The sequence below is a fragment of the Mugil cephalus genome, chromosome 4 (assembly GCF_022458985.1).
Source record: "Mugil cephalus isolate CIBA_MC_2020 chromosome 4, CIBA_Mcephalus_1.1, whole genome shotgun sequence".
Taxonomy (NCBI): Eukaryota; Metazoa; Chordata; class Actinopteri; order Mugiliformes; family Mugilidae; genus Mugil; species Mugil cephalus.
In genome coordinates, this window is record NC_061773.1 from 8,563,269 (window position 1) to 8,588,732 (window position 25,464).

Genomic DNA, 25,464 nt, shown 5'->3' on the forward strand with positions numbered 1-25,464 from the left:
GATGCGAGGATCTTATTTCCCCAAGCTCTTATAATTATGGGATAACTGATGTGATGGAGGAATTAAGATTTGGGATCTTCCTTCACAGCTAATTCTCCAGAAATGATCCGACTCGGTCTTCCTGAATGGTTTGTGTAGCAGTGTGCTGTAACAACGCTATGAATTTGCTGCTGAATCGGGGCTTCTCAGTAGGAGGAATGTGTTGCAGTTGTGGTATTTACCTAAATTCTCTTACATAATGTATATCTGAGAAAATCACTTGAGCAACACACTTAAAGAGACCCCAGAATCCAGTATTCAGTCCATGTTTTTCCTGAGCCTTGAGGTACTATTTACTGCACTGTTTTGGTGAGAGGTTTAATATGGTCATCGACCATTGAGATTTCCGCCTTTTCTCAAATATGATGGAACTAAATGTCATTCAGATTTTGATACTCAAAGGCAGTAATCTTTTTTTTCTAGAAAACATCACCTAGTTACTCAAGCAGATAAAATAAGATAATCCTTTGTTTATCCCACAGTGGGGAATTTTGCAATGGCTCTGTGAGTAGTTTGACATATAAACTACTCTCTGTCAAATCACTATGCTTGCAGGGCGGTGGTTGCTCCTGTGGCAGTGTGATAGATAGGATAGATAGGATGTGCACAACGTCCTCCTCGGCTGAGCAGTAACCACTGCCTATACGCTACCTAAAGATGGATGAACCTCCTGTGACGTCATACTTTGTTTTGAAGCTCATGTGGATGTGTTCGACTGGGGGAATGGGTTAAGAGGAGTAGCATGAGAAAAAATAAAATGACAAAGAGGGCCCCACATGGCTACCTTTGGCATATTATGCAATGACAACCATAAACCCCCCCTTAAATTCTAGTCCAGTGCCATCTAACCAAGTGGAGGCTGAGATGTCTGAAGTAAAAAAGCTCAAAGCGATCTGGATGGATAAACAGCAATACAGCCCAGAGGAAAAACATGTTTTCATTTAGCGGTAAAGCATGCTTTTAATAGCTCTCCATTTCCTCTTTGACTGGCATTTACAATTATTCAGTGGGCGATTCTGTATTTGCGCGTATGCAAGCTTCTCCTCTACCTTGAATGTACATAAAACCACGCTCGAATGCAGACATGGCATCTGAGTGGCGGCAATTATTCCCTGAGAGCACTCTCCTTCTCTGTCTATTCATCTCCCCCTCCGTGCTGCTCTTGTACGGCCGGTTTAGTTCGCTACAGCGCCTTGATTCACTGCGTCTGAGGGACAGAGCTCAGCGTACGAGAATGAATGGCGAAATGAACAAATGAGAAGGCAGTGGAGGGGAGGCAGGCCGAGGGTATTCATGCCGGGGAGAGGCGGAGAAGGGAGGGGGGCGGACTTTGCCGGGATCGAGCTTTCTCATTGGTCAGCGGGAGGAGATGAATGAAAGTGTGCTGGTTTGAATGAAGGCCAACATGTCACAGAGCATCAGAAAATGAAGCAACACTGGGATGGCAGCAGGGAGAGAAGAAGAGGTGAAAAAATACTGAGATTCAACACCCAGCCATAGATATGTATGCGACCTTTTTGTTTTTTTGTAGAATATAATTCATACTTCTTTAATTTTGGCCTTGATTTTGTGCGAGCATTTGTTTCTGGCAAACGTAAACTACAACAAGAATCGGTCTGTCTCACACAAACATGGCTCAAAGTTGAAATATGTTAGACATTAGAACAGCTTAAAATCATTTCTTTGAAAATGAATGACAAGAACACGATGGCTGACAAAACTTATCCATCTAATATTCTTGGAAGCACACTCGACATCAGGCTTTTATCTCTAATAAATGATAAAAGAAAATCTGAGACATGCTTGTGTGTGAATTACTGTAATGTACTTGTATGAAGCAGTTGCTGCTCCGTTCTCAATCAAGCTAATTCAAAACTCAGAGGCCGGAAACTGAGTGTGATATGATTACGTCCATTAAGTCTCTGTCGGCTGATTCGTCACAAACGCACATATCAATAAAGTTATTCTTGCAGCTACAGCAGCATTACGCTGCTTCACTGCACAGCTCGCCGCTCTGTTCTCAGGATACGCGCTCATTGTTACATTTGGAAAGAGCCTTTTTCTGTTGTAGCTTTCCATGTGATGTCAGGCGGCATCTCATTATTGGAAAGTCATAAGAGACTCAACATTAATTTATTTTTGGCAGCCTAAAGGTTATCTGAGCTCACTCCCTGCCAACAATACTATCTTCTTCTCCTTCATCTTCACTTAAGTATTTAATTTGCTTTCTGCTGCTCCTGACTGTACTCAAATACACAGTACAGAGATGAGACAGCAGTTACTACGCATGTTTTCCCACCATCTATATTTAATCTATAGTATATATATATATCATTCACATATATTAGCAATATCCTATATTAATGTGATAAAGACGATCTGTAAATCATTCCGTTTGAGAAGCCACAACCTGTAATTGTTTCATAACTTAACTTTCATAATCATGTTCTTAGGAATATTTTTTATTTGTCAATCCATGTAATTTGTCAATTTCATGGCTTGCTTGTATTTCAAACCTCAAATTTCCCCCCCTGCGGATGAGTAAAGTATTTCTCTATTCTATTTTTCTACTCTGTTCTACCTTCACCTCGACTCATCCACTGGTTTGCTCAGCAGATCATCCATCCAGTGAGATCTGACCGGTGGCAACAGTGTGTGACGAACCGCACAAACTAGGGCCACAGACGCTCGCCCATGGCTCAACACCAGTGAGCGACCAGCCGTCAGCCTGGTGAGTCACCAGCCTTAGTAATGGTGGAAACCCCCAATCTCTCTGCTGATTAGGAAATGAGCTCCTCTCAGATAAGCCACCACATCTTCCTTCAAGTGCAGCTCAGTTCGATGCACGCAACTGGCACGTATCCCCGGTCACGTTCATTTTAGCTCAGTTCAGTCGTACGCTGGAAAAAAAAAAAAAACATTTACAAACACTTTCCAGGGCGAGTATGTTGGCAGCCAGACTTAAGAGGATCTGAATGTCTCTGTGGCTCTCGCAGTCTTTTAATGTACTTTTAAAGAGGAAGCGGCTCAATGCTAAAAGGAAAGATTCGCAGCTAAAAGGCACGAATTCTTTGGACAACAATTTAATTTGTCATTGAATACTGGTTGTTCAGAAATTGCTTGTACACACGCCGATCAGGCATAACATTAAAACCACTGACAGTGACAAGTGAATAACATTGAACATCTTATGACAATTCAGTGTTCTGCTGGGAAACTTTTGGACCTGGCATCATGTGGATGTTACTTAGACATGTAGCACCCACCTAGACCAGACCAGACCACACCAGGCACCCCCCAACCCATAGAAGAAAACCGCACAGGGTGTTGAACTCACTAGTTCCCAAATAGATCAAGTATCTATGGAACAAAGCCTGATCCACAGTGGCCCCTCCCCTAAACCCATAGCACCTGAAGTCCCCCACTACTCTGCCGCCAGGCACCACAGGACATGTAATGAGCACATGTGTTTGAGAAATACACCCTCCAGATGACACGAATGCTTAAATAACAGCCCTGAAACCAACTGTATTAATCATATTCTGGTGACTCACTTGTATCACCGTCTTTCTCGTTCACATTCACGCACATTTACTGCACGCACATATATGTCGTTTCACAACACACCTACGCACACGCACGCGCGCGCACTTAGACACACTGGAGCTCAATGCCGAGTATTTTTGAACGCGGCGTTGTTGGGCAGCCTATTATACAAAATGTGCGCGCGCGTGTGTGTCTCGGGGACAGTCAGTCTCACTCTGACCTGCTTTCTGTCTCAGTGGGAAGAGACGGGCCTCACAAACAGGCACGACTCACTGTTGTGCTTCCAGAGAGAGAAGCAGGGAGAGAAGGAGGGAAGGAGGGAGCGAAAGTTTTCATCTCTGCCTTTGGGCATTTCTGCTGAATTATACTGGAGAGATGTGAGAACAAACATGAAACGACTCTCTGCAGGATGAAAACACTGAGGGGGCGAAGTGCACTTGATATAAAAATGTACATTTTGGAGATGATGTAGAGGATGAAAGGCGGGTTACATGACAAGCTATGATGAGGCCACTAACCCCAGCTTTTGGTTCCAGTTTTGTGGGATTATGCACAATAAGTTACTGTATGGAGGTACTGTCATTCTTTTGTGAGCTTGGAGCCAATTTGCCACTAGTTTGCCTGACCTGACTGCTGTAAGCCTTCAGAGAGAGAGTTTAACTCAATGTATTTGGAGGATATCATAGTATAATACCTAAAGGTCACATTAGACGGAGGTGGAACAACATGATATCCATGAAATTCACATCTCGCAGCAAAGGCCATGCATGAAACAAGTGATGTTTACATCATTTCTCTGTCAGTTTTGCTGCATCGCACTGAGCCGCATACAGCGTCAGTGTTTGGATGACAAGGAGCCCTCCTCTATACCTACACAGGAAAAAAAAGTAAAAAAATAAAATGGATATTTTAGGCTTGCAGATACTATTACTATACAGCAGTGATGCAGGCTGAAAAAAAGGTTTGAGAACTGAGGACGAGTCATTTAACAAAGGTATTTACCAGACAGGGAAGTTAAACACAGAGGTGGTATTGATTTGATTTGCATGAAGGGAAATGTTTTGAATTTTAAACGATTGCGGATGAAAAAATGTGGTTATCTCTGAAATACTGGTGGTGTCTAGTTTCTCATGTAGGTCTACCACAACTTCAAAGTGTAGTATTGGAAAGTAGAGGAATTCTAATCATAAAGTAGCCAACACCGTCTCTACTGTATGTGACATTGTCACTTACGAAACATCTTGCACCACTTGTGTAATTACGGTATGTAGTTGAGCTAAATGCATGACCTATAATAATTTAATATAATATAATAATCACATAACATCATCACCCCATTCTGTGTACACTCCCACTTGGCGCACTAGTTCTGTCAGTCATTCATCCCACCTCTTAGGTAACCGGCACCTTTGTCACCTGTGCTGTACCATGTGTGTTATTTTCAAAACCGCCCTCTGACACCTCACTGAGATTGAAAAAGTACGCACATAGCATGTCAACGAGGGAGTCACATTTTCAAGCTGTAAATAATGTGTGAACACAAACATTTGATGTTGATGCTGTTCGCGTACGGGGGCACCAAGTGACGCTAAAGACAAAAATAAACATACTGAGTGAGCCATCGCTAGGAACTGTGTCAAACACGGACGCTGGGAGTAACTTTAACACCAATTCACACGCTGGCCCACTTCACAAACTCCTCCACACGTAAGGCTGCTGAACTCCGAGTGACAGGCAGCTCAGGATGCTTGTTGCCGGCGCCTCTTCTCTTCTGTTGCAGCTTCACACTTATTTAAATGCTCATTTGAGCCTCCGTGAACCAATCAAAACTCAGTAAAATAGGGTCGAACAGGGGACACGTTTGTATTCATCCAAACTAATTCACTGTGCGTGTTCATATTTGTAGGAGAATGTTCTGCAGTTCAAAGATAGCTAGATAACTTTAACTGTTTTTAATAGCTGTTACTGGAGCTGCTGCTGTTCCTGGGTTGTGTGCATCAAAAAAGGTGTAGTGTCTATACACATTCTGAAACACAAATGGATTGTATAAGTAGAAATGTCCATGAGTGGTGAGTGGATGGTGAGCTAATATACCGTAATTTATTCCCACAGAGTTTTCTTTGTAATTTCATCATATGACTGACAGTCTCTTTCATTGTGCCTTTGTAGTTCTTGTTCTGTTAGTTACCTGGTAATTAGTAGTAAAACTGTTGGCTTCAACGGCTTCTAAAACTGCACAGCAGAAAGTAATCTACTCGGTTCTCAAGATTTTGTAGCTGACAATTCATATATAAATAATATGAGTGTATGGATGAAACTGGCTCCTCTTGCTGTTACAGCTGCTGCACGGCTCCATGTCACTTGTTGCCTTAACTCTAAGCCCTCAAAGTCGAGATCAGTTCAGTTTTCATCTGGCTGAAGGTTTATCACCTGTCATCGACAACGTTCTGAATTTTATTAACATTTCACCGTCTCTTGATGTCACATCAGTGCTGGTCACTTCCTGTATATTTACCACTATAACACCAAACATTTTATGTACAAAACTTGATCCATTTGAAGGGAGCATTTATTCCACAGGAGCAATTTGTGTATTGATTTAAAGTTGTTTTTATTAAGGATAAGCAATATTATGGGCCAAGGAAAAGTAAGGACAATTTGGAACATTTTATGTCATTGTATTAACAGTAATGCAACTGCATCTGTTCAGTTTAGGAGTGGCTGCATAGGTGAAAATAAATTATTTGAATATACTGTATGTCAGCTGTGATAATAGACAGGTCTCACCTCAACATTAAGTTCCTGAAACATTGTCAGAAATTCTAAAAGTTAAATGATATCCACTTTAGATTTGTTTCGTGACGCAGCATCTTACGTCCCTGAAGAGAGCTAACAAGGCGGTTTTAATATGGTCTTGCCATGGTGTTTTTGATCTTGGTTATTTTTCGTTGAAGACAGGCCGCAATAAAGAAAAAAATAAAACACAGTGTCTCTAACAAGGACGAGCTCCTCAGAGAATTGAGTCACGTCTATTGATGGGGTTGTTTTGCTCTGGATTTGTTCTGATTATTACCCTGTTTTGCTCCGTGATCTGCCATGTACTTGTGGTTTCCAAACCCTTTTTCTGAGGGCTAACATACTGCACGCTTTTCTGTTTCATTTGCTCAAACCACTTTGTTGACTAGTCACGATTTTAGGGCACCTACGATTGTTGTTTCATCCAGGTTGTTTCAATACCACTAAATAACGTCCCAAGTCATTATTACTTACTTTAGGGGAAAAAAAGCGTCAGAGTACCCCCGGAAAAATAAATGATATACATGTACTTGAATATAAATAGATGTAATAGTTTTATTTGTGCCAGCAGGCATGTTGTTTTTGTAATTTGGAGATAACAGCAGGCCAGAGACCTGGAGATCTCATTTAAAAGCTAATCACTGTGTATCCAGCTAGCTTGTATTTCTACTCAAGGGTGCGTTTCCATGTGTGTCAAAACTATAAAACAGGCCACGCCGACATGTCAAACCAACATTCATTATCTTCCTTTAAAGCTGTAACTTCAACCCCAGCCCTAACCCTGAAGGATGTGAAGGATGATTCTTGTGCCTGAGGACCCACGGAGAATTTTCACATGACTGGAAAGATTTATTGCATCTTTTAGCCCAGTGTTTGACTTTCTCTGGAAATGTTTTGTCGGTACACTCTAACCAATTTTATGGGCGCAAAAATGTTTTTGATCATTTGGTGAATATAGTTGTGCATTGAGCAGCTGAAGAAACAAATGGTTTCATCACCTGTTGGTCAATAGATGGATATTTCAAATAATAAATCATTTCAAAGTGGTAATCAAATGTATAGACATTAAAAAAAAAAAAAAAAAAAAAAAAAAAAATGGACATGGAACAGTTCCTCAAAGCAAGAAGAGCTCCTCCTGGTGTCTGTCTGCAGTATTTTACTTGGGCCAAACTAAAACACAAAAGTTCATGTCAAATATATATATTTTTTCAATGATTGGGACTGTTCGTTTTAATTTCCCATAGGACAGTGAGAGTAAAAAATAAAATAAAAAGAAGTACAGTATATAATTAAGTACATTAATAGTCAGGCAGACATATATAACATTGTTGCCGAGCGATGATGGCTGATGTTACATAGAAAAACTTGAAAAAAAAGGGACCTTATGTTCCTCTGGCCAACCGACCAAGAAATGGTTGAAGAACCCCACTCAGTGGCCGGAGGTATCATAGCGGGACATTTACTCTTACCTTACTGAATCTCCAGGTAATATCTGTCATCAATTAATAATCATCTCATAATGTTAAATTAATTACTCGTGACATAAATACAGCATGAAGCTTAGCCAGTGTCAACCCTTTTGTGACCTGCTGTCACTTCAGTTCAGCATCAACATTCACTTCTCATAACTGAACTCTGACGACTGACATTAGCTACCGTTAGCATCACAATTTAAAGTGATGAAGTATTCACTGCACTGCACCCAAGGCCATAAATGCCTTCGATTTTCTCTCCTGAGGAGGGCAATACACAACACAGCCAGTCTTTGGCATTTTGGTGGCTTCACCTTTGTTTCCACCCATAAGGAGGTGTGGCCTTTTCAGTGAGGTAGGGTTCCTCTCTTCTTACTCTCTTCCCTTGTACATACAGTCAGTGCTTAGCACTCATTTATGGCAGATTCCCTCCTATTTTCTCTTAATTTCTCTCTCTGTTCTACTTCATTGCAGGAATAAAAACCAGTGTCAGTGTGTGTATGCGTGTGTGTGTATAATTATAGTGGAAGCTCTTCAGTAGTTGGCCCGTACATGTCGACGCACACACTCTACACAGAGCGAGAGCAGTGCTTACAGCTGGAACCCCGCTGCTGTCTGTGTGATGGGGAAAAAGTAGGTCTCTCATCTTGTTAATCACACATATGCAGTTCACTGCGCGCTGAAGGTGTTGATTAAACACGTTGGCAGAGGAGAAAGAGGGAGCTGCAACCTCACTCCAGCATTTTAACAGTGATGTGATTTTTCAGAGCAGCTGAAAACGCTGCGCCGATGATGTTGTGTTTGCATTTTTGACACAATCCTTCCTCTGGTGAGACCCTCACGTTAAAATTGCTGATTCAAAATTCATGACTGGATAATAAATAAATGAAAACTCAAAGCAGGCGTCACTGGATTCCAACCCGGTTCTTTGTTTCCGTGCAGTTCGAAGACACCGTGATGTGTGATGTTGTCTCAGCTTGTGTGGGTCTGCACGTGAATACACCACAAAGACTAGAGCAACTGGCACCTAATGTTCTGCGGTGGCGTGGAAGGAAATAACTCTTCATAACAGGAGGTGGCAGAAGTCTGTAATCGTCACTCAAAAGGAGAAATCTGAAGAGCTACCACAAGTTACAAAATACTGTCAGCTGCTGTAGAGTTTATTCATTTCAGATGAACATGTCATTTTGAATATATTTGTGTAACTGAGTGTTTGGATGAAAGATCAGTAGAGCTTACTGTGTGCCTTTTGAACTTTGCTGTGTGCTTACTGTCGTCACGGCTGCGCTGGTCGGCTAATCTGAATGACTGTGATTTCTTGCAGTGATGACTTCCGCTTCCAGTTCAACTTGCTGAATTGGCTGAAAATATGCAGTCAGAGGTCAGACCAGAGACACCAATGCAGGACACGCTGCCAGAGCCAGGGTCACAGAAGAGTACTGATCGTCTGACACCATGTCAAGGCGCAAAGTGCTGGGATTTGGGAAGACATGAGCACACTTTAGCTGGACGATCATAAACAACTTTAGTTTACAGGCCAAATTATTTCTTTCTTGTCCTTACACTCACTTTCTTACAGGTACCTGAGAGCATATCCAGCATGTTCTGAGTGGGAGCAGGCAGTCAAAGGAATCAGGGTGGAATGAAATTAACTATATATTATGTTTGGCTCATTATAACGCGCCAGTCACAAGTACCATATATGCCAATGTTTCAGTTTGTGGTTTTCTCTCTTTCTTTATTGTACTTTATGCGTACTAATACTGCTTACATAAATGTGCCACTTACGTAAATGTAAATTTTAAAGGAAACTAAATCCAGATCCGATCAGTAAACAGGAATGCTATCACAGCTTCTCTGGAATCTGACATTCCGGCATCTGGTTTGTATCTGCTGCTAGGGGCGACGACCCAAACCATCAGAGAAACAAGGACCTGATCCATAACACTTTTATCCAATTTTAGGTCCCACTGCGGAAGCAAGTATAATCCATAAGGCCTGCATGTGTTAACTTGCAGGTCAAGGCAGACAGAAAACACGGGGGATGCGGATGGGAGCGGCGGTGATGCATCTGCAGGAGTTTTGTTCTGATCAGAAATCCCCACTACTAACGACAGTCTCGCGTTGGCAGCCAAAACTGTGTCAGAGCGCTGAAATGTTGATAAAAATTTTTTTAAAAAAGTGAGACATGATCAGTGTCCTCTGCGCTGCTGCTGCCTTGTGTGATCCTGAGCAGGGGCCGTGTGACCGCAGATCTAAGCGTGAAGGAAGATGGAGAGCAGTAGCGTAGACAACAATTACACTCACTAATGTGTCTTTCTACGCATGAGAGCAAACTCGCTTTATTGGGGCACACCGCTTCGACGCGCACACACTCAAGAACACACAAGTTTGTGTATGCATAAACAACATCAGGGCCATGTGTCAAGAGGAGAACATGTGAAGGCTGTACACAGACATGCACACAAGTCATCTAATTCCCTCTGTCTATCTGTTCCTTTTTTTGTTCCTTCTTCACAGACTAAAGGCCACTGATGTGGTAACGGTGATGTGCAGCATGTGACTCCATTAATGAATGAATAGCTCTCAGCACGGTGTGCAGGCTTCCTCACATATGTGTATGTGCGAGTACAGTGGAATTAATGCTCCCTTTGATCCCCCTCTTGCAGATTACTCAGTACTATATGGATGTGTGTGTGTGTGTGTGTGTGTGTGTGTGTGTGTGTGTGTGTGTGTGTGTGTGTGTGTGTGTGTGTGAGATGGAGAACAGAAGAGAGGGAGAGAGGGGGTGTTTGCAAATCCCTCTCATTCAGCTGCTAGCTACCGTTTGATATATCATTCAGCTAAAAATGGGTCCTGGTGGCGAGGAGAGCGACAAGGAACGAGGCAGAAAAGTGGAGCTGGCAGGGTGGAAGTGAGGTGGTATGCGGCAAATTTGGAAGAAAAGGGATGAGGCAGACAGAGGAAAGAGCCGGGAGATAGAGAGGGGTGGGAGAGGGTTGAAACGCAATCAAGAAAACCACCGAAGAAAACAACAGCATAGGACACTCTGAATCTACATTTCCTTTCCGTTGATTATCAATGGAGCTCGGCAGTGCAGCTCAGTGAGGCAAATGCAGGGCAGTCAGCGTGCGAGTAAGTGTCTGTAGGTCTACACTGCACCACACAAATGTGACGTAGCAGAGTCGCTGGCCGGCGTTCTGTGAAGTCACCTGATCAGTTCTGTTCTGCACACGCTAGGTTTATTTTAAGAAGTAGGGAAGACAGAAAAGAGGAAAAGACCTTTAGAGTGGTTAAATTTTACAAATGAGAACAAGTGGAGTGTTGCCTGTCTCTGTCTCCAGGCGGATCGTGTACAGTGCGTCGGTGTGTCTTTCTCTACTCCTTTACACAGTCACACAGTCTGTCATTTTATAGCATTTTGAATCAAATCAGAGCAAAGCTGCATGAATGAAAGGTCACAGGCAAATATTCCTGACTCTCTTGTGTTGCCTCTCTGGGTGTGACTGTAGCTATTAATACTTTAGATGTGAATGAAACTGTAATACTCCACTCAGAAAGTAGGCCTGTCCTGTTTAACCCCTTCATGCTGAAAGCAAACTCTCCTTCTTTTCTTAACGAACCCAGGATGAAACATCTCACACTAAAAAGTGAAGATGCGTGTGTGTGACTGCACATAAAGACAGACCAACCACGCATGACGTCCCACCATATTAAATATGCCATGAACTTTGGTGCAGATATTATCTAAAAGAAACTGGTGGAGACCGAAAAGCAAGACGAGAAAACAGAAACACAAGGAGACAAATGGGGCAAAGGGAAATGCAGGGCTATATACCATTGGCTGTATATGCACATAGCATGGGGGTGGAGGTGGAGGGGTTAACCAGACACAGGTGAAACTATGGAGGGTGGAGCACACAACGAAAAAAAAAAAAAAACAATCCAACAACCAAAACCATAACAGGAAGAAACCTTGAGCAGAACCCAGCTCATATAAAGGGGACCCATCTGCATGAGGCCAGCTGGGTAGGGACAGAAAAATAGAGAGAGAAGAGAAGAGAACACAGGAGGAGCATGAGGAGAAGAGAGCAGCAGGAAGAACGGGATAAACATAGATCTGATTAAAGTATACATGTGGCCTCTTATCATGATAGAAAAAAGAGCATGAATATTGCAGCCTCCCCGTGCTGTGATGTGCAGCGTACTATTATTGGTTAAAATTACATAAGGCTTTATCGATCACTGGGGGGAATATTCACAAGCTGCCTCCCACAACATAGTGTAATTAAAATGATCACCGTCGGATACGTTATCATACCAGTAATTACATTCTTCTAATATGAAATAAATTATCCTGAGAGGGCCAAGTCTGCACAATAAACAGGTTTTGTATGTATTCTGACGCTGATGACATCATTACCATTGCTATAAAATAGCATTCTGACATTCAGCTATGAGAGTGGTTCTACTCCGTCATACTTTTACTTTTACTTCAGTCAAAAGGATTTGAACACCAGTTAACGCCATCACTGACTTTATCTGAAAAAGAAAACATGGCTCAAATATGTTGCTTCGCAGGTGCCTGCTATTTGCTGCTGTTCAAATTGATGACGAGTGTAATGCTTTTTGAAAGTGAAACACAATCTGTTGTTTTTGTCGGGCCCTTTTCGTGGAGCAGGCCTTCAGATCCCACGAGAGACCAGTCCATAACTCTGACCGCGTGCCAAGGCCTCCACAAAACTATCGATCCTCTGGTGCACTTTAGCTGTAACCCAACTCCCGGCCAGCATCAATCACCTCGGGCCCCCTCTCCACTCCCCCCCGCACCAGCCCAAACAACCTTCAAGGGTACTGGGTCTAACTGGAAATTATTGATCCTTGGCATGAACCATCTGATTATGATGTGTTTTATGACTCCGTGGGAGGGAGCTTTATTGTTTTAGCGGCCACATCTGGTTTCTGATGATGGGCCTCATGATGTCAGCGCACAGGGAGAGAGGAGGACACGGGAGGGAGGCAGGAGTGAAGAGAAAAGCAGAGGGAACCGTAGGGAACGAGAGGCACAGTGATGTGATAAAGGGAAGAGTTTAATCGATATGCTAAAGCATGACATCACTGCTCAACCGGTCTGGAGGGACGTCAGGCGCTCTGCCAGTAACCGACAACAACCAGACCCCGGCCATGAATCATTAAAATCAACCGATCATCCTTCCTTCTACGATGCTTCAGCCCAGTCTAATGTTACAGGGGCACCTTCAGCTGTTGTTTGTCAACAACAGCTCATTTCAAATGCTGCTATCGTTGCATAAAACTAATTAAGAATTTAATTGAAGTGTAAGACTAATGAAAAAGATGCCAAAAAATGTTAATGTTGCAGTTACCTTGTTTACAGAGAATCAACCAAAATTAAATACATTTCAAGGGAAATATATCTTCAGTTCAGTCTATGCATGAGTTTATGTTTTTAATAAAAGATTATGAAGAAACTTTGTTAAACAATGTTAAATAGTTATCTGTGAATCACTGACAACATATTCCTATTCTGTTTACAGCAATTACAGCAGGATTAATGACGTCTAAATGTTGCAGTTTAGTTTAGTTTGGGGATTCAAAGCCATGTAAGTGGAAAAACTGGAGGTTTGATTTACTATTGAAAAAATTCAAAACTGACCCAAAGCACAAGAAACATGTTTACTTCATTAGCATTTCCTTACAATTTGGATATCACAATTTTATGAAGGACACAACATGTGACAAAACGATGCAAAAAACTATTGAGGACACCGCTGTACAGAGAGAAAAAGCAAAGCTACATCCAAAGCATTATCATAACTTTGGTTACCTTTGACAAGAAGATAGCTAATTGTGCATAATGCAGCACTCTCTGCTTTGCGTGCAAACTAGAGTAGAAGTTTGTCTGCATATGGGTGTATCAACACAACTATATTTTTGCCTGTCCAGCTCCCAACAGATGCGGTTCGCTAGCTCTGGCTAGCCACTCTCTGATTATCCAATCAGAAGGTCTGAATACGCTGACGTCACCATACTCCTGCCAGAAGGTCCTGGTGTCCTCAACTCAAAATCTGATTTGTTTGATCAACACTTATTTTACGCGGGAGGGCCTGCAGAACTGATTCTGAAGGCCCCCTGGCAGATTTGTTTGAGCCTAGCAACAAATGAATGCTAAAATGTGATTGGATAAGGGTTTTTATATATAAAAAATAATAAAATAATAAAAAAATAATATAAAAATATAAAAAAAGTTTGGAAGCTTCGCAATCAGGGGAAAAGCTATGAAAGGAAACTAACAGAACATTTACAATTATTTAATAGGTATTCATGGGAAATATAATTAAGTCTATGATTAAGATATTTTCAGGCCTTGCAGGCCCTGACCACAAGGTAATTCAATGATTTGTAAACAGGTGTGTGAGTGGAGCAGAGGTTGGTTAGGTGATGCCCAGGCAGACAACCTTTGACCTATAGTGACAGTCATAATTTAAAGGGGTCAGTTACATAATACTCCACCCTATGTGCAGTTGTCATGAATGAAGGGATTATCTAGACCAAAGCATCTTTTTATACCACGCTATAAACACGTTTATTTGTAATGTAAAGCTAGACATTGTAACACGGAGGTCTTTTTTTGACTCAGCCCCTAGTGTGTTGTTTTTCAGTTGCAGAAAAACAGTGCTTAAATTAAGCAAACCTATTAGATGACAAGCAGGAGACATTCTCACCCTCACGCAGCTGACCTCCAGACGAAACACCCTATCTCGTCTGGAGGTCATTTGTAAAAAAATAAAAAAGAGACGCAAAATGTAGACTGACACTCACACAAAGACATGCGAGACAGAGAAAGGGAAAGCCTTTGAATGGGGAGAGGATGGCGGGTGAGGTTAGTTAGTGTTGCTCCTGTCTGGAGGTGAAGTGGTCTCCTATGGACTATTAATGAAGCAGGGACAGCCCCTTGTAACCTGGTACTCTCCCCTGATTTAATTTTAATGACTGAGGCACATCCGAACTGCAGTGTATCCTTACTGACCAGATAGGCACGTGGACGACAGTCAGACCATTAAGAGGACTATTCTGTGTTCTATGAGCTAAAATCTTTGTTTATGATAAAATGTGTGATGATGATGATTTTCTTTCTGGAGGAGATTTGACAGATTAGATAAATTTGTGTACAAAGTGCAGATACACAGATGAAGTGACATATCATACTACGGATTATTTATCATAGTTGTAGCAGTATTCAATTGGATCACCTGTTGGTTTTTGAAAGTGTACACGTATTGTTCTTGCCATCATCTGTCAGGGTGGGGGAGTTGAGGAGGTTGTAGGTGAGGACCCAGATGCAGGACTATTGATGAGGCAGGATCTCAAACAAAAAGGTTTTTAATAATTAACAAAAAGCGCTGCGCACGGCAGGAAAACCAAAATCCAAAAATCAGAAGAAATCTTCAACATGACGTGGAAACATGGAACATGAAGACATGAAGGTAACATTAACAATGCAACAAGGAACAAAGGGAAAGGCAGGGCTATATATACACATGAGGACTGAGGGATGACAAGACACAGGTGAAACACACAACAATCAACGCAGGTGAAACCAATAAACAATCAAGAGACAAGGCGGCACAAGACAGGAAACTAGGAACTTAACAAAATAAAATAGGAAACACAACATGACGTGGACAGACATGACAAAACCACAAGGAAACACAATGGACAGGAAACTAGGAGACATGACAAAACAAAACAGGAAACGTCAAAGCATGATGACAAAATAAAAGATGACCTAGAACCTTGACATCATTGCAAACTTCCATATTTGGCCTTTGAAAGGTGTAACCTCTACAAACAAGGAAGGAAAAACAGCGCAGCAGCAAATACCTGCTTCCCCCAAGAACTTCCCCCATTGCACATTTATAATTTGATTGGAAGTCTCATGACTGTATTATAAAAACTAGACTTCACGCTCTGAGGCCGTTCAAGTGGACGAAGATTTTTTTGTCTCGCTTACAAGCTAAAAAGGTTTTAAGCTTTTGAGTTTACATTGATGAGGCATAACATTATGACCGCCTGTCTAATACTGTGTAGGTCTCCCTTGTGCCAACTGCCAAAACAGTTGTGACTCATCAGAAGCCAGGTCTACGCCTTGTGCTGTTTTTCATGTTTCTTTTTTAAATTTAAAACTCCACTAACCTGTTTTTGTGTGTGTGTTTTTGTCAGGCTGCATCCTGCTGGGGATGACATCAAGGAGTGTCACTGCTATGGGGTGGGGGTGTCTGGTCTGGTGTAGGTGGGTGCTATGTGTCTAAGTAACATCGAAAAGTTTCCCAGCAGAACGTTGTATTATCACTAGATGGTCGATGTTATTCACTCCACCTGTTAGTGGTTTTAATGCTGTGGTTGATCCATTTACATTTGGATTAAATGGCTCAGTGCACATACATTAAGGCTACAATTAAGCATGTAACCACAAGTAAATGGTATCAAAGCATAAAATGTTGTTGCATTTATGAGTGTATAGAGCCGAATGCTTTTTTTATTTTTTATAAACACAGTGTTTGTACCCGTCCATTGATATTATTCATTAATTTTTATCCAGTCTAATCCAATCCACTTTGTTTATATAGCACGATTTTAACAAACACAAGGTTTCCAAAGTGCTACACAGTAAGATAAAAAATACAATAAATAATACATCAGAACACAATAAAACAATGAAGCACACAATAGGACAACTGTAATAAAATAAGATAAAAATAAAATCAAATAAAATTGGATAAAAACAAATAAGATAAATAAAATAAATAGAGTGCACTGCTCACACAACACGCTACAAGGTGTCAAAAGCCAGAGAGAAGAGGTGGGTTTTAAGAAGAGATTTAAAATGAGACAGTGAGGAGGCCTCTCTAATGTGCTAATGTGCAGCGGCAGTCCTTTACACAGTTTTGGAGCTGCAACAGCAAGTGCTCGAGAAGACATCGTCTACTTGGGGTTAGGCTAGAATTTGTCTAATTTTTATTCCTTTATTGATTCTTCATGAGGAAATCCTTTCTCTGCAATTATCCCATCTATACATTCAGCAGTGGGTACAGCAGTGACAGCAGTTCAGAGGTTAGGTGCATAATTCGAAGGGCTGGCTCGGTTCTGGGGAGGAGTCTGGACACCGTGGGGACTGTTACACAAAGGTGCTACAGAAGGAGCATCCTGGACTGTGACAGCCACCCCCTTCACCCCACCCTGGCTGCACAGGAAAGCAGCCACAGCCAACATCTCCTGTCACTGAGCTTCAGGAGGTCATTCATCCCCACAAACATCAGAATACACAATGCTAACTGTTAGCATGGTGATGGTTAATGGCTTGGCTGATTGCACTCACTGACACGTTATACAATGATCTACACTGAGACACTTTGGGACTGAGACACTTTAAATTACCTGTATATCCTACATAAATTGGACTGTATATTATTTTCTGTAATTCTTACTACCTCATTCTTATTCTATTTTTAAGTTTATCTTACTTTTTCTTATTTGACTCTAATTCTTATATCTATGTCTGGTCTATGTCTGTTTGGACCAAACAATTTCCCTGTGGGGATCAATAAAGCGATCTTGAATCTTGAAACCTGAATGCTTGGGGCGCCTCATGGGAGTAGGGAATGTGAAATAGTGACCTCACGGTCCAGATGAGTGCTACTCCACTAACCTCTAGGTCACAGCCATATAAATGAACCTTGAACTTCGTTTGCAGATGAAAGGACGTTTTTATAATTCGCGTCCACGGGGCAAGCATTGCAAAAGAGACCGAGGAGTTACTCTGACAAGCTGGAAGCAAACCTGAGAGGCGGCACCACCTCCAGCTCTCTTAATTGTTAACTATAAGGATATCAAGATGGGTGTAATGTAAGACATTACACCCATCAACAGTCTGCCAATTGTTCTTTGAACCGCCTGAAAATGATCCAGGGAAGCTAATGGAAGTTAAAAGAGAGTTGGAGTAATCCAAGTGGGATGAGATAAATGCCACCGCAGCCAAGGAGCAAAGTCAGCATGGGGACACACTCACAATGACAATGCAGTCATGAGAGAAATATGCAAAATAAAATAATAAATAAATAAAAATACTCCATTAAAAGTAAGAGTGTTTCATATATATTGCTATCTAAATATCTTATCTCTATTCCTCTGCAGTCAATCTGGGCTACTTCTTCCACTTTCCCCCACTGTCATAATCACTTCATTCACAATTTCAGCGTCACTATTCTTGTTCAATGATCCTTTTATGTGTGTCCTCCTCGTTCCTTGCTCTTTATATGTATTAGGATTCCTGTGTTCTCATTCTGTGTCCAAGGCCTCATAACCCAAGGCTCCATCAACCTATTTGCTCCGCAGCCGCTTTGTTGAGACCCTGTCGTCTACCTTAATCTGGGACTCAACATATTTTATTTATTTATCATCAATTCGTAATTCAGTATTAAATGCTGCTCTTTACTTCTAAATGAAATTCTGTGAGAAGCTTAGAGGAATGGTTGAATCTGAAATGTAATCTACGTAGGTACGGACCACAGACGGTATATAAATATAGACATCATGTCATCACTTACTGCCATTGGCTAAACTGATGCTATTTTCCAAGGGATGTGGGCAACTCTGGAGCCAGATTCTGCAGCTGTACGGTGTGAGAGCGGAGTCACGCGGAGCCGCGATATCGATGACTCGGCTACACTTCCATCAGACTCACTCGTGCTTTTGTTTAAGTAATACCGATCCACCTCCACCAGTTACAAGGAAATGCTGGATGATACACTGCACTTATTTTCACAGGACAGGTAATCATCGTTATGTCACATCCATGATGAAACATGTCGTTGTGTATTTGAGGGCATGCAGATGTGAGCTCTGACTCAGCTGATGGGACAATCTGAGCGGCGTTCTTCACCGACTCGTTCCATCCAGCTGATTCAAGATGTAGCTGAATCAGGCTACATGTCCTTCTCTCCGTAATGCAGAGCTTCCTGTATGTAATTACCTACTACCATTGCTAATTAGCATCAACTGAGGATAATGAGCATCAAGGTAACCATAGCAACAGGTTTCGTGCTTCTGCTTTTTAGCTTTAACGTCTGAATTGCCTAGGCCGTTCATTTCCATACGTCAGACTTTTTGTTGTCTCCTCTCCAAGTGTCAGTTGAAAATATGATGCCGCTCAAACGCTTGTAATACTAAATACTAAAAGTCAAAGTTTCTGAAGTAAGAATCTCACCCACCTTTGGGTTCAGCCTGCCTGGGGCACCGACAACAACATGAGCCACTCAAAATGTTTCAGGCTCTTAGAGTCAAATGGATTCCCCACAATGTAATGAAAAGCCTCTTTGATGGTCTCACAAGAGAGAGGTCAGGTGTTGGTGCACGACCACAAAGGTTAATCCAAACATCGACACATCAGCAACCGCACGGACACACAAACACGCCAGCACATGTTTATTGTACACAATAACTCTGGCACATAAACACGCTCACACTTCACTAACTGCCGGGCCCCAGTTGCCATAGTGACAAGGTGACAGAATACTGAGCTGCGTGTTTGTGTGTGTATTTTGTCACACCTCGGTGTTGATTTGCAACGATTTCGAGGATTTCATCAGTGCTTTGCTAGTGCGTGTGTGCCTGCGTGCGTGTGTGTGTGTGGGGGAAGTGGGTTGGTTCAATCTCAGCTTGTGCATTTTGCGAGCTTGTGTGAGTCACTGTGTCGCTCCTGTGTGTGCGTGCGTCTGCATTTTCGTGTGTGGATGACAAAACAGAGGAAACACTTGAGCTCGTCTGTCGGCACTCCAGCCAGAAATAGGCCCGATGAACACCTACTCACCAGATAAGAGCCTCTTTTCCATTGAGCCCCAGACTGAAAATCACTTTGACCACAGTGACTCAAAAATTACTCATCTTTTCCCTCTGATTCCAACAGAGGAGAGCTGACCTTTTTTTTTTCAGCTTAACTCCCACTTCGTTACGTTTCTTAAAAGAAAACATTCAACCAGGTAGTTCATTAGTACAGGTAAAACATGAACATTAAACATTTTAGCCTTTAATGATTTGAGATCGAATTTTTAAGATAGATCATTGTAATCATGAAAAAAATGTACTTGTTTTCATGGAGTAAAGGTTCATAGACATAGGAAGAAACTGACAGGGATGTGACGACAAGAGACCATACAAAGGAAATTAAAATTAAGTGAGTTGTACTGATGCAAATAAACCATTCTGCTGACGTGAAACCTTGAGTGGATGAACCAGCTGATGGACATGTGATGCAAAAAAAAACCAGATGTTTCCAATGATTTAATGATGGAAAACACAACCTTGGTCCATACCACTATATTGACCATTTAGATAGTGGAGACTGGAACCAGATGGAGCAGTGGAGTGGTTGATGATGTTTCATTTTGAAACAGAAAGCGGTAAGAATAGCTAGCGTCTGCCCATACACTAGCAGGACACATATTTTCTGCCCATTCCACTTGGAAACGGGGTGGGATGCATAAAAGAGGGTTACCTAGGCAATCAGAGCCTGGAGTGGCCACTTGTGTCCAGCTGTCAGCTACAAAGCGATGGGACTCAATCAGTTTGTATGTGGTCATGGCTTTAGATGCTATAGTGGATAAGATGGTGGTTATACAGAATTAGATTATAGTTTGATAGATAGATAGATTTGATAGATACAATATTTAAACTGATTTTTATGTATATATATATAGAGAGAGGTAGGTGGTAGTAGTGGGTTGTAGATGCAAAACAATTGACTTGAAAGCTTGGAAGCGAACTTCATCATCTCACCGGATAAAAGCAGTGTTCAAGCCAAAGGGCAAGGTAGACAGGTGAAAGCTCAGATGAAAGGTAATCAGTCTGGAGGGAAGGAAGTCTGACAAGAGAGGACAGGACAGAACACGAAGGCTGAACTGCGAACAGATTATCTGGTGCAGAACAATGGAGGGACTGACTGGAGACAGGTGGGTGTGAACGCCAGGTAATAAAGACAAATGCTGGGAATATGGGGACAGCCGGTAGGGAGGCGCATTCACAAAGGACATTTTGACATGCTGCAACAGGAAATCAAATAAATGTCTGCATCCATAATTAATGTTAATGCTACAGTAACGGAACGGCGATGCGGGGGCAGTTACATTGTTGTCGAGAATAATCAGTTTGCTGTTGTGTTGCGGTTGTTATGTTGCCAAATAAGCTGGAGAAAAAAATCCAAAATTGACTGTTTTACGTCACTGTGGTCACTTCTGACATGCAGCTGCATATCTTTTTTTTTTTTTTTTTTTTTACCAGTAGTATGAACACAGGAGTCAGAACCCTCTTAAAAACACAAATGTTTGTGTGGGATAAGCATAAAGCAGTAGCATAAATGCACCTTCCTCCTCCTCTGCTCGCTCTGTAACCCTATAGGCCCATCACAGCTTTAACAGGAAGCTCTGTGCTTAGCGTGTTGGAAGTTAATGGTCAGAGCATCTATTTTCAGGCTGAATGCTGCAACCTGAGACGGCTGGCAGCTGTGTGGACCTGGACTGGGCCGATAGCCCTGGGCACAGGGACAGGAAGGCAGATCGGACGCTGGGGCTTAGGTGTCAGCGTGTTGTGTGGTTGTGCGCGCGTGTTGCGTGCGTCCGATAGGGCAGGAAGTGGATGTGGACACCCAAGTCGTCTGATACGCAGAGAATCTGTCGCCTCCGATCACATGGTGGAATCTGTTGCTCTGGGCCAAGGACAGGCCAAGACTTTCCCACAGTCAGAATTAGTCAGAGTGAAACAGACAGACACAGTCAGCTCTGTCAGTACGCGAGGTGGAGCAGAGCGCCGCTTCCTCACATGGTGCAACATGTATCGAGACATAAAAACCAAGTTGTTTACCAGAATGCCGTCTGCACAAAATGGAGCTAGGCCACCATGACCTAAAAAACAATTCATAGGCAAAACATGACGGTGACTTAAGTAAAACGGACAGATAAACAAATTAAACTGTCCTGAGGACCGTTTTCAATGATCTATTAGTGGTATTTGATAATACTGTAAAGAGTCTTTTGCTCTATTGTCAGGATGTTGTAGATGTTTAATGATCTTTTTGGCCAATTTGTGTTGGCCCATGGGAAGCTAATGCGATAAAATCAAAAGCTCCCAACTTGCTACCATTCTGCTGTGTCCAAGCTGAGAACAAAGGCAACATGGATGACCCTGAAAGGCTCACATGAAATAAAAATGTAAACATCAACAATTTAAACATCTGCAATCAGCAGCAGACAATCAGCACTCTGAGTAGTCTAGATATGTTTAGAAGTTCTGCCTTTAGCTCAGTCTTCAGTAGCCTTCAGTTGACCAGGTGACTGACTCCGCCATCTTCCAACCGACTTTGGTCCATTTGGTTGAATCTGAGCAGACTGTACATCAGTAAACATGCATGTCTGAGCCATAACCCCGTCTCCACTTTGTGTTACAGAGGATGTTGCGTCCAGTGGATCAGGAGCCGGTCCAAGTCTGTTCATTACATATACATGTTGATCTGCAGAGACCAAACAATGTCTGAGATAATTTTGAAGTACTTGTGAAAAAAAAAAAAAAAAAAAAGATTTAGAAAATTAGATAAGACCCCTGAGGGGCACGGAAGGCTTCAGCTACTGCTCCTCTCCTCTCCTCTCCTCTCCTCTCCTCTCCTCTCCTCTCCTCTCCTCTCCTCTCCTCTCCTCTCCTCTCCTCTCCTCTCCTCTCCTCCGATAATGATTTGTTTTCAGCTCACAGAGCACATCATGTGTCACTGTCAAAAATGTGTGGGGCTTGTTAGCCAAGGGGGTAGATCTGACTTGACCCTGTCACATGCTGCCACTAACACAGAGATATCGCGGCCGTCAAACCCGCCGAGAGACAACAGAAACTCAGATTCATGTCTCACATGGCATCGTTTTTCAAAAGCAAAGCCGCTTAACGTGCATTATAAAATGTAAAATGACTGGGTGCCGGCGGGTCTCCTCATTTACACTGACATCCAGCATTTCTGGGAATGTATTTGTTTATCGGATCAGCATGTGACAACACCTGTACTGTTCTTTTGCTTTAACGTTGACCTTATATCGAGCAGTGCACAGGGTGCACCCAGATGTCGTTCAGCTTTTTTCTGTTGTAGAGATTTAATGAACAAGAACAAGCTGGTGTCAGTCACTGAGGAACAAGATGATTTTAATGTTCTTAATGCTACTTAAGAGGAAATGAAAGGTGAGCAGCTCAACGCTAACAACACAGCTAAACCCAGTGTACATAATGAGCGGGACTGCAGTTCCCCTTTTTTCGGGTGTGAGAGCCAGTGAGAGAAATCAATAACAAGCTGTGAATTCACATGTGTGATTGCAGTCAAAACACCACTCAAAGTTTTTTCAGAGGTCAGGCAGACTTCACAAGAAAAACGTAAAAATACAAGAAAAAGTACATTTTGTCACATTTTTTTTGTGTTTAGTTCAACTTGAATTATCTTTGGATCCACCACATTTATTTGAGCCATGTTTCCACATATTTAGAAACATTTGGTCAAGATGCACAATAGTTCAACAGTGAGCACACAGCAAGAAGTGTGCTCCTTACTGTCGCAGCAATGTGTAAAACCTGATGACCACCCGTTCTACATAAAAATATTTTTCCATCTTTCTGTGTCTCCAAATGAAAAAGTCTAAATGTAGAGAGGCAGAAAGCAATACAGTGAGAGGAAAGGAGGGAGGACATGAAGCAAAGGTTACAGGGTAGAAATGAAGCTGCATCAACGCAGCAGGGCTCCAGTTTTCGGGGTGACCGCTCAACGAGGTGAACCAAGACGTGCATGACCCACTTTTCCTCGTGGAATCGCTCTTCTGGTCCTGGCACCGTGCTCGCCAGGTTTAGGGTCACTGGACTTCTTTTTGGTTTTGGTCAGTTCGTAAAGGTTTTCATATCTATTAAGGCAACAGTGAAGTATGTCCAAACCGTTTCATCATTATCTTCTACTTCCACCAGGATGAAGAAACCCGTCTCTTTCAGGCTTTATTTAGTGAGTGTGATATACTGAGCTATTACTTATAGAGCAGGAATAACTCCCCTACTTTAAGGGATTCCACTTAGCGCCATGATGGAGACTAATCTGCGTGCGTGCTTAAGCGAGTGTGCACATTAACGCACATGCAAACATCTCAGCTGCTGTGCAGCAAAGCTCAGATTCATATTCGCCAATAAGCAGCACCGCACGGAGCTCGGGCCGCAACACGACCAGGGGATTTGTAGCTCATTAGTAGCCCCGACACGCACATATAAAGGCACACTTAACATGTCCAGTCCCTCCCGCAGGAAATGACTTGTTGACATCCTGATTCTGAACGCGGCATCTTTAGCTCTCCCTACAGATAAAGGCCCCTAATGAAGTGACACATGCGGGAGCGGAGAGTCAGTGAGACGAGAAGAGAGACAAAAAAAAAAAAAAAAACACAGAAGAAAGAGCCAGAAAGACGGGGCTCCGTTAACAAAAAAGGCATTTAGTGTGTTAACGGAAAAAAAAAAATGACATGAATTAGCCGCAGAGACAATTTAGCGCGTTCGAAAGAGACGAGAACACCCTGCGAGCTCATAATGAGATTACAATGCGGAGAGGACATTTATGATTATTTTGAAGCCTCCAGAGAGCTCTCATTCCCGCTGATTCCTCCTTAAAAATAAAGCCCTTGACACGTAGTCTGCGTTCGCTCGCTTGGGCTGAGCAGCAGCGTGAGTTTGATGCGACAGGGGTGTGATTTAAAATGATACCCATTCATTATACCAGTACCACGCTCATAATACTGGAATATGAAACGAAGGTTTTTAGCAGTTTTGTTTTGCATGTGTGTAAATTTATTTATTTATTTTTGGTTTGTACCAATGCAAGAAGACAAATTGAGGCATCGTGGTAAAATCGTCCAGAATTACACGAGACATGAAATACAATCCAGGCAGCCTTGTTCATGCAGTACATCCACATTAGGTTCAGACTAATAACGTGAGACGTAGGTGGAAGAACGATACAGGCTGAAGAATTAGGAAACAGCATATAACGCTAATAAATAACACCACGGCCTCTCTGTTGAATTCATTAGATTGAATGTTTCTTTTTGCGTGCGTGATACAGAGCAACAATGACGCTGATTTCAGCTGACAAAGAAACTCCAGTCCAGTCTCATGAGAGCTGAGAAAGAAAAAAAAACTGAGGAAACTGATTCCTCTACTTACATAGCACCGTTCTACCTCGGAGGTTTCTCATTCACTCACGACACACTGGTGGCTGTAGATTTGCCAATTTAGTTCCAGTGTCAGTGTCGGCTCCCAGGGACACTGTGTGGATGAGGAGGGGCTGATCAAAGCACAAGCCCTGCAATCAGAGAACAACCTGCACCACCACCTGAGCCACAGCTGCCCTCACACAAGACTTTCATTCAGGAGACATGGCTACAAGCCATATGTGAAACCACTACTTCTTGCTTCATTCATAAATGTACTTTCATTGTCACTCACTGGCTTTATTCATACTATTTTTTTCATTCATTGACTA